Genomic DNA, 12,455 nt, shown 5'->3' with positions numbered 1-12,455 from the left:
AGCAAACTTCCTCCCAGCCTAGCCCCTTATTTTCTCCCTCCTCTGACACAGAACCAAGAAAAAGTGAATGTTGTCCCAGCTACACAGAAACAAAGTACAGTGGGGGCATTCAGCAAAGGGAGCAGTTGGCTGTATTTAGGAGGAGAAAGATCAAGGAAGAACTCACAGGGCATTTTGGGCTGGGTCTTTAAGGCAACTGGGGTGGGTTAGAGACTCAAAGACTGGCCAGTGGCAATAATCAGCTGATCTAAAGCATGGACTCATTTGACAGCAGCAACTGGGTCAGACTTAAAGGAAAAATGATACCTACAAGTAGAGAATTGAAGAAATAAAGGTAAGAAAGTTTGGTGAGAGTCAGATAACTATGGTCATTATATATTTGAAATCTGAACATGAAGTCTAACAGTAGGGCAGAATATTTGAAAACGAGATGTTTGGGAAAAGTTGGTCGTGTGGAGACCGAAGGTGATCCAGGCAGAGATCTGAGGCTTTTCTCATTTGGCCACTGGAGGAGCCTGTTCAGGGGAGGAAAGGAGTCATGGCCAGACGGATCTGGCAACAGTGTTCCAGATACCAAAACAGCAATAGATGCAGATAGAGTACAGATTGGGGGAAATCACTACAATAAGCTAGGTGAGAGGTAGAAGGTCTGAGTTAAGATGGAGGCAATGGGAACAGAATAAAGAAAAAAGGGTGTAACAGAGAAGACATGGTTCCTGAATGGCTGTGGAGGGGCAAGGAGAAGGCCAGAGTCAAAGGGTAAAAGATGCCCAGGAGAAGGGGTTTACCACCAACACAAGCAGGGACATCAAAGGACAAGAGGCTTACAGGGAAAGATGATAAGGAGCTCAGTTTTAGACAAGGTGAGTTTGAAAAGCCATTCTAGACGGGGCCAATGTTTAATGGAAAATATGAATGAAAGAGACAGCTGAAGCCAAGAGAATAAATCAGAGAGCCAAGGAAAAGTGCCCTTTTAGCTCTAAAAATTGGTTCTATATGCATGCTGGATCTCTGAATTCACAGGAACACTTTTTCCTTTTTCTTTTTTTAAGTGTCTTTTTTTTTTTTTTTTTTTTTGAGACAGAGAGAGAGTGCATGCAGGAGTGGGGAAAGGGCAGAGAGAGAGAGGAAGAGAGAGAATCCAAAGCAGGCTCCACACACTGCTAGCATGGAGCCCAATGTGAGTCAGTGTGGGGCTGGATCTCACAAACTCCAAGATCATGACCTGATCTGAAATCAAGAGTCGGAAACTTGACTGAGCCACCCAGGCATCCCTTTCCTTTTTCTTTTTTTTTAACTTAGAAGAAATATGAGCTCCTTCACACTCTGGGCTAGAGCTGAGTCAGCATTAATCATGGTGAGATTACCAAGACAGCACTCCTCACTTGGACCCAGAGACAAACGAGGCAGGCCACTTTAACCAGATATGATCAAACTATACTGACTTTCCTTCCCACTGCCTTTGTTCACTGCCTAACAAATAGGCTCTACTTTCTTTTTGCAGATGTGCATGCTGACTATTCATTTTTATAAATGGATTTCTATGAGGACTGCTATTCTAGTGTCACTGTGTGCTCAACTTGCTTGCCTTCACTGAGGTTATGTGACTCTGACTGGAGGCCCCTTGAGGGGCTATCTGCATTGCTTTTAACGGCAATGCCTCTCTCAGGGAAGGTCATGGTAAGGCTCGGTCATGGTAAGGGGTACCTCCTGAGCACCCGTCTGGACAGTGCTGGGACAGGACCCTCCGCAGCCATCCTGAAACCAGGGGAAGGTTTTCATTTTTCATTTTTTGCCATTCCTCTTACAGGTCCATACTTCTTTATCGTTCAGAGCTCCAGGACTTCAGAGTAAGGTCTGTTCGGTTGGACAAACTCTACCCTGGTGGGACAGGTACATGGACTGCCTTGGCAACTGGTTTGGAGTTCCCTTCTGGAGAATAAGGCCAGGTTTTTTTTGTTTTTTTTGTTTTTTTTTTTTTTGTTTGTTTGTTTTTAACCCTTTCCTCTAAAAATCCAGAGAAGCAATTAAAACATATTAAGTTGACAAACTTGGGATTTTAAATCAAATCAATTTCCGAGGTGAAAGGGCACAGCTGGCAAACAGTCTGTAAAGCACATGGCCCCTCTGTAAAGAAAAACTTCACTCTAAGAGTGGTTAAAAATAAAGGTAATGGACTTCCAGCCAGTAACCAATCTTGAGTGATAAACTGTTACTGGGGGATCCAAGTCATTAACTTGAGGGGCAAGGACAGATGCCGAGACCAGAGCAAACTGAACCTCTGGCAAGGACTGAATCTGTGAAATAAGGCTGTGAATGAATCAATGATGGCAGATCAATAATGGATTCATAAAGAGAAGTTGGGAAGACATATTCCTAGTTCTACAAGGACTACATGATCAGGGTCAACGAGCACCTTTTATGCTCTCCCACAAACTCTCCTTTGCTCCATGTGACAGCCTCTGAACTGGGATGGACAGACTTCCAGATTGAGCCCTGTGAAGACAACAGCTCCAGAAAGTTGCAGGACAAATGAAACCAACATGTATCATGATCAGAGACAGAGTGGTAGTGCTTATCCAACCATTCATTCAGACAACAAGTGCTAGGTCCTTGCTAGGCTACCATGGGTAAGAATGAAATGGACCACATCCCTGCCCTGATGGAGCTTACATTCTAGCAGAGAGGAAAAACAGTGACCTAATACTACGCTAAGGAATGGGTCCCTGCAAACTGCAGTATCAGCTGTGAAGGAAAATAGCTTGGCTCTACGAGACGGAATAAAAAAGCACTCTGATTGAGATGGGTGGTCAGGGCAGATTTTCCTGAGAAAGTGGCCCGTGAGTCAAGGACAATGGGGGTTAGCCAGTCAAAGCACAAGGTGTGGGTTCCAGACAGAGGTCATGACATGTGCAAAGGCTCTGTGGGAGGGCAGACAGCATGATGCATGGTGGGGCCTGAGAGGAAGCCAGGCTGATGTGAACACAGAGGGCATAGGAAGACTGATGCAGGAAATGCCTGCAGAGGCAGGAGGGGGCCAGATTGTGTAGGTAGTCTATATCATGTGAAGAATTTGGGTCTTTATCCAGAGAGCAATGGGAAGCCAGTTAAGGGTTCATGCAGATATAATATCAGAATTGTGCTTCAGATGTGCCACTCTGGCTATAGTAAGTAACTTGAGGGATGGTATAGAGAGACCATGGTGGGGGCAATTAGCAGAGTGGAGGACAGGACAGAGATGACTGTAGTTGGGCTAGTGTGCTCTTGATTGATTTTTGTCATTTAGAGTGTAATATTAACATGAAAGTCATTACCATAATGAAAGAAAAATCTTTCTGACCATGCATATTTTAAGTGTGTTCACACAGCTCATTGAGAAAGTTTTACTGAGGTATGCTTTGTTTTGTTTTGTTCTTTTTTTTAATAGGCACGGAAAAATTATTGTCTTCACAGAGTAACGTGGCTCCTGGGTTAAGTAAGGGGAGGGAAAAGAGCTCTTAGCTTCTTCCTTCTGGTCATTTGCTATCTGAGGGGATTTCATTTCCTTCATGCTCCTTCATCAAATGTTGTGGTGTGGAGAGGCCTTCCCAGTGGTGGTCCACAGAACCTGTTGATATCTAAATTCAGAACTTAGTTCACATACTTTGCATAAAAATCTACTATCCACATGGCTTCCAACATATGGGTAAAGTTTTGCATAAAAAGTTTAGTAGAACAACAGATAAACACTTTCTCTAGATGAGTAGGTATGAGTAACTGACTCCTTACTGATGTTTTCTACTCCAGAATATTCATCTATTTCTGGTACTTTATAACTGCATAAATAACAGTTTGATTAACAAGTGTCTCCAAGTCTAATAGATGCCTTCTACAAGGCAGGCTCTGACATCTTCTCATTAACACAGGGGTCTGCCTAGTACCAGACTTGTCCTCCGTGTGTGTGTGTGTGTGTGTGTGTGTGTGCTATCTGAATTCTGTTATTTTTTTCATTTTTCATTTTTTTTTTGCCATTTCTCTTACAAGTCCATATTTCTTTATCGTTCAAGTTCTAAGACTCGTGACAAAATTAACACCAATGCTTTTGCCCTTTAAAAAAAACACAGGAAAGAACATGACTGGCTTTTTTCATTACTGTCAAATGCTGTATAGAAAAATGGAATTAAGTCTGAAAAGAGAAAAATAAAATCTCCATAGAGCATTTTAACAGTGACAATTACACAAGCAGAGCCCATTAATTGGCTCACTCTTCTTGAAGGAGCAGGCAAGTGTACTCCTCCAACCTCACGGGGATGGGCAGCTGGGCAGGTGAGGGTGACCGTCTGTTAGCACAGCACAGACTTGCAAGAACTAGTAATATTTCAATATAGGACCTCTGCCACAGCCAAGAGCTGCAATCCTGTCCTGGAAACTAAAACTTGACACTTGGTATGAACTTTTTCTGTCAGCGGTCTCAATGGAGGAGACATTTCCTTCTTTAAAACCCACTTTCGTTCTATTGCATCACATTAGTGGTGCGAGCTCTCTACACACAACCCCCAGGGTCACATGGTTAGCTGTGACCTCCTGGAATCAGCCCAAGATTTTCGTTTTGTTAAGGGTCAGGCTAAGAAACAAAGCTGGTGGAAAGAAGGCTTTTTCAACTTTAGCACTGACAATGGCAAAGAAGATGCAGAAAATAGCAGGCAAGGTAAATAGCCTAGGTTCAAATGTCTCATTTTTCAATCTTGCTATGCTTTAGAAGAGTTTTCTGAGGCTGTAACTCTGTACCTTTAATTTATCCTATTGTCCTCAACCACTGCAGCACTCAGAAAAAGAAACATGACTCCTCTTTCTCAGGTTCCTGGTGAATAAATAGCATCAACTATGGAAACAGACCCCAGGACAGAAAGAGTTGCCCTTCGCCAGGACTAAATGACAGTATATTCAGCAAGGGGGACACACTGCTTCTCGCATATTAATATCATCATGCTGAAGCCCAGGGAGAAGGTGAACTGACCCCACAGAGGCCTTGCCAGGTGACTGAGGCTGTCAAATTGCTCCTCAGGGAACGCACAGGGGAGAAACGTTTAAAGTTAAGATGCTATAGAAACTGCCTGATCCATGGGACTGCTCCAAGGTCTCAAGCAGGCCAGACCTCTATGAGAGGGAACACCCAGGTAGAAATGGACTTTTGAAGTCCTGGGGAAAGGCAAAAGGAGGAGGCACTCTCCCAGGATGGGGCTTTAAGAGGCTCACGGGAAGAGGCAGCTCAGGTGTCCTTTTCAGGAAAGCACAACTCGTGCTTGGGGTAAGTGGCTGCAAGGTTCTGAAAAGCTACTAGGATATTGCTATGGACAGCACTTACTTAATTTCTTTAATTTATTGCTGGCAGTGAATAAACCATGCACTCTGCTAGCATATGCTACTCAAATAAAGGCAAGGACAAACATCTACAAAACATTTATGGCTGCAGCAAGAAAAAAAAATCTTTTCAAATACAGTCTTCTTTTTGATTGTAAAAGAAATATATGTAAATTGGTCAAAAATATAGAAAACTAGAAATACTTTACATAATCCCAGTACATGGAGGCAGCCACTAACAACATTTTGGTGTATTTCCATCTGGCTTTCTTCTTCCATATTTCTTTTTCTACTTGTGATATAATACTCTTACAGTTCTGTACTCTGCTTTAAAAATATCTTATTATATAAGTATTTTCTTAAGTTATTAAAAACTCTTTCACAACATTTTTAATGAACACTTAGGTTGGAGATAAAAACTTATTTAAAAGGGAATCTGGATAATATATCTGGCAGGCAGACAGATAGCTTGTGAGCAAATTCAGCTAAAAACTAGAAATCCTAGGTAGTTCTAAATTATGATCATAGAATTCTCAAGTGGAAAAAAATTCAGTATTATCAATGATTAATTCTTTATATCTGATAATTTATTTATATTTGCCAAAACGTTTGCAAAGGGCACAGTCTTGGAAAGATAATGGCTGAGGTCATTACTACTTCTACAGACAAAATTATCAGTCAATGGGACCATGACAAAGTGAAGAAATGGTTAAAAAATGAACATGAATGAGGTCAATATGTTAAGGAGTACATGCTAGCAGGAAAAAAGACAGCTATATAACATGGGACAAGGGCAGCCAGGCACAAGGAAGGAAAGGCAAAGGATTTAGGGTCACTGGGGAGTATCAACAGCCCATGTAATAGAGCTTTAGGGAATTCAGGTTCACGATGGATGACACTGTAGGCACACTGACCTTTCTCCCTTCCTGAAAACCAATGAGGTGACATCAAAGAAATACAAAGGAAATACACTCATAAAGGTGCTGCAAACTGGAGGGAAGGATATAAGCAAATCAAAATTTTTGTGAATTTCTAGAAAATGGCAGGTGGATGAAATATTATTTATAAATCAGTGGGGAGCTGGGCAGATCTCCATAATGAAGCAAACTAAGCAGGATAAATGAAAATGGTCCACATCCAGACATATCATTGTGAAATTTAACACCTCCAATAATGAGAGGATTCTAAGGCTTCTATAGGGAAAAATACATTACTACAAATAAGAAGAATCAGATTCTATCAGATTTCTCATCAGCAACATTAGATGCAAGACAGCAATAAATCCAAGCTTTCAAAATGCTGAAGGAATGGAGTTCTATACCCAAACTATGACTCAGGCATGCAAGAATTCTAAAAATTTGCCTTCTACATACCCTTTGTTTCTGAAAACAATTCTGAATACATTTACTCTGTGCAATGCCTCTGAGAGATCTTGACTGAGACCCAACCAAGTTCTACTTGGCTTCGGATTCATGCAGGGGAGCGAACAGAAGACCATGCCACTAGAGCAGCAGCAAGCATTTCTCCTTAGTGGGAGTCCTTGTAGTGGTCTATGCAACTGTACGGGAGCTATTCCTGCTGGCACACAAGAGGACAGCTCAGGTGAGTGGGCAGGGGTGGAGCCACTCTGGCTTAGAAACCCCACATTCCAAATCCAAACTATTATCTCTTGTAATAGCTCCATAAACAAAGATCCTAGAATTTTCACAAGGGACATGCCCAGTCACAAAAGTTATTGTACTCAGGAAACCCAAAGCTATAGCTTCCAACCAGATATTTACAGTCTTTCCAGGCCAGATGCAATTTGTTAGGGGTAATTTTCATCATAAGCAATGTCGTCTAATAGCCGACATTCTACTTCTATCATGTTTTCAGGAGAAAAGATCTAAAAAGGTAACTGGGCCCAAGGTCAGTATCTCACTGCAAAGCAAACGGGTTTGTTAACCCTTTACCCACATGCTACAAGAAGAAAAAGAAATCCAAGAAAAAGTGAAAACCAACCTAGAAAGAAAAAGAATTGTAAGCTATATATATATAGGCCTAGGAAGCAGTCTGTTCAAAATTAACCAATGAACAAATAGTGTGCCCCAGAAGCTTCTGTAAACAGGAAAAAAGAGGTAATTAGAAACTCCAAGAAAACAAAAAGCTGGCTAATATGAAGCTACTTATTTATTACTTGTAGAATAATTCTGAGCACTTGTAAGAAAACCAAATCTATTTGATCTGAACACAGTACAATTGTTTCAAGAGGGACACAAGTTTAGTGATATAGAATAATATTTCCCTTACTATAGATTCACTGAATTATAGATCTGTAGTGAATAATGTTTACATAATCATAATATTATAATGAGGTTTTACTGGCTTTCCCTTTTCAGGACCAATTTATAGTTAACACATGGAAGATTTAACTTAAGTTAAATATAAGTTACCCAACAGAAAATAAGTTACCCAACAGAAAATAAGTATCATAAATCTTTAAAATGTCAATGTGGTGGGACAGTTAACAGAAGATGGGAAAGGGAAATGTAGGGTGGTAATTTCTTCATACATAGTAGGGAGAGTAAAGAAATACTATCTACAATTGATGGATCAAAAAATAGAGGTTTAAGTATATCGTTTAATTTAATTTTTAATTTTTTAACATTTATTCATTTTTTTGAGAGACAGAGAGAGACAGGGCATGAGTGGGGGAGGGGCAGAGAGAGAGGGAGACACAGGATCTGAAGCAGGGTCCAGGCTCTGAACTGACAGCACAGAGCTCGATGTGGGGCTTGAACTCACGGATCATGAGATCATGACCTGAGCCAAAGTCAGATGCTTAACTGACTGAGCCACTCAGGCGCCCCAGTATATTGTTTAATTTTAAAAGGTAAGTAATAGCAGGACTAAAGAGAAAAATATAACAAAAAATGAGAGGTAGTTAAGTTAATAAAGCTGATAAATTAATAAACAGATATAAAAATATTATTTATAGTTGAGACGTTATGAAAACTAAAAAAAAAAAGTCAAAAGTACTTCTGAGCACAAGATGGGAAGATAAAATTTTACTTTTCACTTCTATCTTCCTGTATTGTTTAAATTAATCTTTCATGCATGTTTTACATTTATAATAAAAAAAACTGCTATTAGTGCCTTACTGTATCAAAACAGATGTAGGGCTCAACAATTTAGAAGACAGTAGAGAAAAGGAATCAAAGACTGAAGGTGACGTCTTTGGAATAAAGCTAAAAGGTACAGAATTATATTATGTGAAAAAAGAGGGGTAAAAAGTAATTTCAGAAAATCATTTGCAAAAACATGGATAAACCTTGAGGGTATTATGCTAAATGAAAAAGGTCACACAGAGAAAGACAATACTGTATGATCTTACTTAAACAAGTAATCTTAAAAACAAAAACCGAATTTATGGAAACAAAGAACAGATTGGTGGTTGCCAGAGGGGCGTGTGTGTGGGGGGGAATGGGTGAAGGGGATCAAAAAGCACAAACCTCCAGTTACAAGATAAGTAAGTTCTGGGGATGTAATGTACAGCATGGTGACTACAGCAAACGAAACTATTGCATATTTGAAAGTTGGTAAGAGATCTTAATAGTTCTCATCACAAGAAAAAAAACCTGTAACTGTGATATGTGAGATGGTAGTTGTGTCAAGTAAACTTATTGTGGTGATCACTTTGCTATATATCTCATTGCATTGAATACCATACACTTACACAATGTTATATATCAATTATTTCCGAAAAAGCTGGAAAACACCCAAAATCTGCCTATTCAAAAACATGGCTACCTGTGATGGTAAATAAACCTTTATCCTAAAAGTAAAGCAAGCAAAGCTGCAGCTATAGCCGAAAGGACTCAGGGTAGCAATAAAGGAAAACGTCCTGTTCTAGGAGCATAGGGTCTTAAGGGAAGACATTTGGAGAATCTCATTCTCCAGGTCTGTCCAAAGTCTGTCATTTAATTTCCTGACATGGGTAGAGTGCTATCAAGAGGCAGGGCTGTGATCTCTAAAGATCCTATAGAATTTCATTCATAACATGACTCACATACTTTATTTCAATAAAAAGCAGGCTATAATTTTTGAAGCTAGTAGAATCTTCTCAAGGACTGCTCTAGAGTATATTAGTTAAAAAGGGAAGGCTTTCCTGTTTTATCATCTGCATATCTTCTATTATATTTTTTAATACCTAACTAAAAAATGAAAGGCACAACAGATCTGGGTTATACCTATAAACATAAAATCATAACCTTTGGTTCCACTGATTCTTAGGGGGTTAACAGGCACTTGCCTTCTTACTCTTAAAATATATTATTTATTTATTAATCTCTAAAACACCTATTGCTGTAGCATATATGTGCTAACATGGAAGGTTAAAAACATAAATTATTTAAATCCACCAACTAATGGACATAAAATATAAAAAAAAAAGGGGGGGGGGAAGATGTCAATGACTTAATACAAAGCTAATGGGAAGGACTTAATGAGTGAATGCCTTTTTGAATCAAGCAAAAACCCATTTGAATAAATATAAAACCATTATAATATGTATCTGTGTCAGCAGTTAGTCAACCAGTTCTTGTCAAAAACTCATACTGTATAACACCTTCAGTAGGGGGACATAAAGAGATGAGGAATCTAATTTATAACACATAAAATGACAGACAAGATGGGTGATGGTAACCAGTGAGATGTGTAAAAGATGGGGAAGCAGAGGGTCTGGCCTGTGAGCTGTATACTCAATGAGCAATGGCTCTGAAAAGATAAATGGGCAGTTGTTCATGGGCCTTGAAGGCCTTCCTATTGTATGGAAAGGGTTCTGGGAGCTTGGAAATAAGGTAATCACTTCATTTCCCTGTTTCCATCATCTAGCTTGGTTTAACCCTCTTTAGTAATGCTTTGAGGTACAATGGAAAGAGCCCTTCATTTTCTCTTTTAGAAAGAGAGGACAATATCCCACAAGGTGTTTTATATTCAGGAAAAAATGAGACAAAATACAGGAAAGTGATGGAATACTAGTTACTGAATAATTGCTAGTTTTCTCATCCAATCGCAGAGATGGCCACAAGATGTGTGCTCCACTGAGAAGTGGCTGCCCAGCAGAGCCATGCTTCCCAGCCCGACCAGCATCCAATGTGGTAACTGACTACTTCTCCCCAGTGGAATATAAGTGGAAGGGATGGTCACTACACCTAGGCCAAGGCCGTTCAGAAGAGCCAGGTATACCTTCTTTCTGTTCTTTCCCCATTTGCCAACCAGATGCAGATGCTGCTGCTGAGGCCCTAGGAGAGGGCAGAGCCACAAGAAGGAAGATGCCTGGGTTCTTCAGTCATGTGTGGAGAAGAGCCACCTGACAACCACAAACACCCCTACTGACTGTTGCATGATTGAGAAATAGCTACTGTGTTAAGGCATTGGAATGTTGAAGCCACTTTTTGTCACAGCAGCAAGTGTTACCTTAACCAATGCAAACATTAAACATGCTCTAAGATAAGTACTATAATAATGACGGTAAGTGTGTCAGACATTGCATCAAACAAGCCGTTATTGATGCTATTATGAAATCCTGGCCAAGTAAGTACATGAAAAGACGTTCAACATCATTAGCCACGAGGAAAATGCAAATTTAAACCACCACTTCACTCTCACTAGGATACCATGAATGAGAAGATAGACAGTGACAAGTACTGGCAAGAATGTGAAGAAATTGGAACCTTCCTGTATTGCTTGTGGGAATGCAAGATGGTGCAGCTGTTGTGGAAAAGTCTGGCAGTTCCTCAAAAACTTAAACACAGAGTTAGCATAAAACCCAGCAAGTCTACTGCTAGGAATAGATCCAAAAGGACTGAAAACGTATGTTCATACAAAATCTTGCACAGGAATGTCCCAGCAGAAATACTCATTTTAGCCAAAAAGTGCAAATAACTCAAATGTTCATCCACTGATGAATGGATAAACAAAATGTGACATATATATTTCCATATGATAGAATATTATTCAGTCAGTAAAAAGGAATGGAATGCTGACACGTGCTGCAACACAAAAAATAAGTTTGAAAAAAAATATGTACTAAGTGAAAACAGCTAGAGGAGATCACATACTATTTAATTCCACTTGTATGAAATGTTCAGAATGTGCAAATCCATAGAGACAGAAGGGAGCTTACTAGTGGTGAGGGGCTGTGGGAACTGGAAGGAGATGAAAAGACTGCTAATGGGTAGGAGGTGTCCTTTTGCGGGGGGATGAAAATGTTTGAAACATTAGATAGTAGGGATGACTGTACAACAGTGTGAATACACTAAAAATCACTAAATTGTGCATTTAAAAGGGTGAATTTTATGGTATGTGAATCATATTTCAATAATAAAAAAAAAGAGAAATCGCAGCTATTTTCTTTACCTTGCCTCCCAGTGAATTTGGCTCTACACAAAAAGGCACTGAGCTCTTTTTAGGTAATGTTTGGGAAAAGGTATGATTCTAAGATGCTGGAAACATGCTAATCTTGATCTGAGTGAGTTATATGGGCATATACACATGTAAATAATCATTCTAGTCATGATCTCAGGCCAGTCAGAACCCACATAATCCTTCCTCCTAGCTTCCCCTACAACAACGTAAATGCAGAGGCTCAATGCCATATACATTAAATGACTAGAGACCTACATATCAAGCTTTCTTTGGTTTAGGTAACAGTGTAGCTAACACTGAGATGAGATAAATATTTAAAGCTAACCTTGAGAATCATATGTGGCTGGAAAATGGAGTCCCAGAATAACTACTAAAGTGTGTATCACATCAGCAAAATTCTCGAAGGAAGAAACAAGTTCTAAAGAGGTAGTGTGCAGTGACGGGGGCAGGGACACAAAAGAGGATTGCATATGGAAATCCTTCTTTTCCCTGCTCAGGTACATGCCATTTTCTTTTTTTAATTTTTACTTATTTTATTTATTTTAAAATTATTATTATTATTATTATTATTATTATTATTTTTAGAGGGAGAGCAAGAGAGTGTGAGATGGGGAGAGGGGGAAAGGAGGAAGGAGGGAGAGAGAGAGAGAGAGAGAGAGAGAGGGAGGGAGAGAGAGAGGGAGGGAGAGAGAGAGAGAGGGAGGGAG

The 12,455-nt window shown here is 39.8% G+C and overlaps 1 protein-coding gene across 3 annotated transcripts in view; it reads right to left on the bottom strand.

Annotated features, from left to right (window-relative positions):
- Window positions 1-12,455, bottom strand: part of BTBD9 (BTB domain containing 9) — a 413,047-nt gene that overhangs the window by 68,550 nt on the left and 332,042 nt on the right. The gene's annotated exons all lie outside the window — the stretch shown is intronic.

Source organism: Panthera uncia (genome assembly GCF_023721935.1).
Source record: "Panthera uncia isolate 11264 chromosome B2 unlocalized genomic scaffold, Puncia_PCG_1.0 HiC_scaffold_24, whole genome shotgun sequence".
NCBI classification, from domain to species: Eukaryota; Metazoa; Chordata; class Mammalia; order Carnivora; family Felidae; genus Panthera; species Panthera uncia.
The sequence above is the reverse complement of the archived record's forward strand: the minus strand, read 5'-3'. Positions and strand labels throughout refer to the sequence as shown.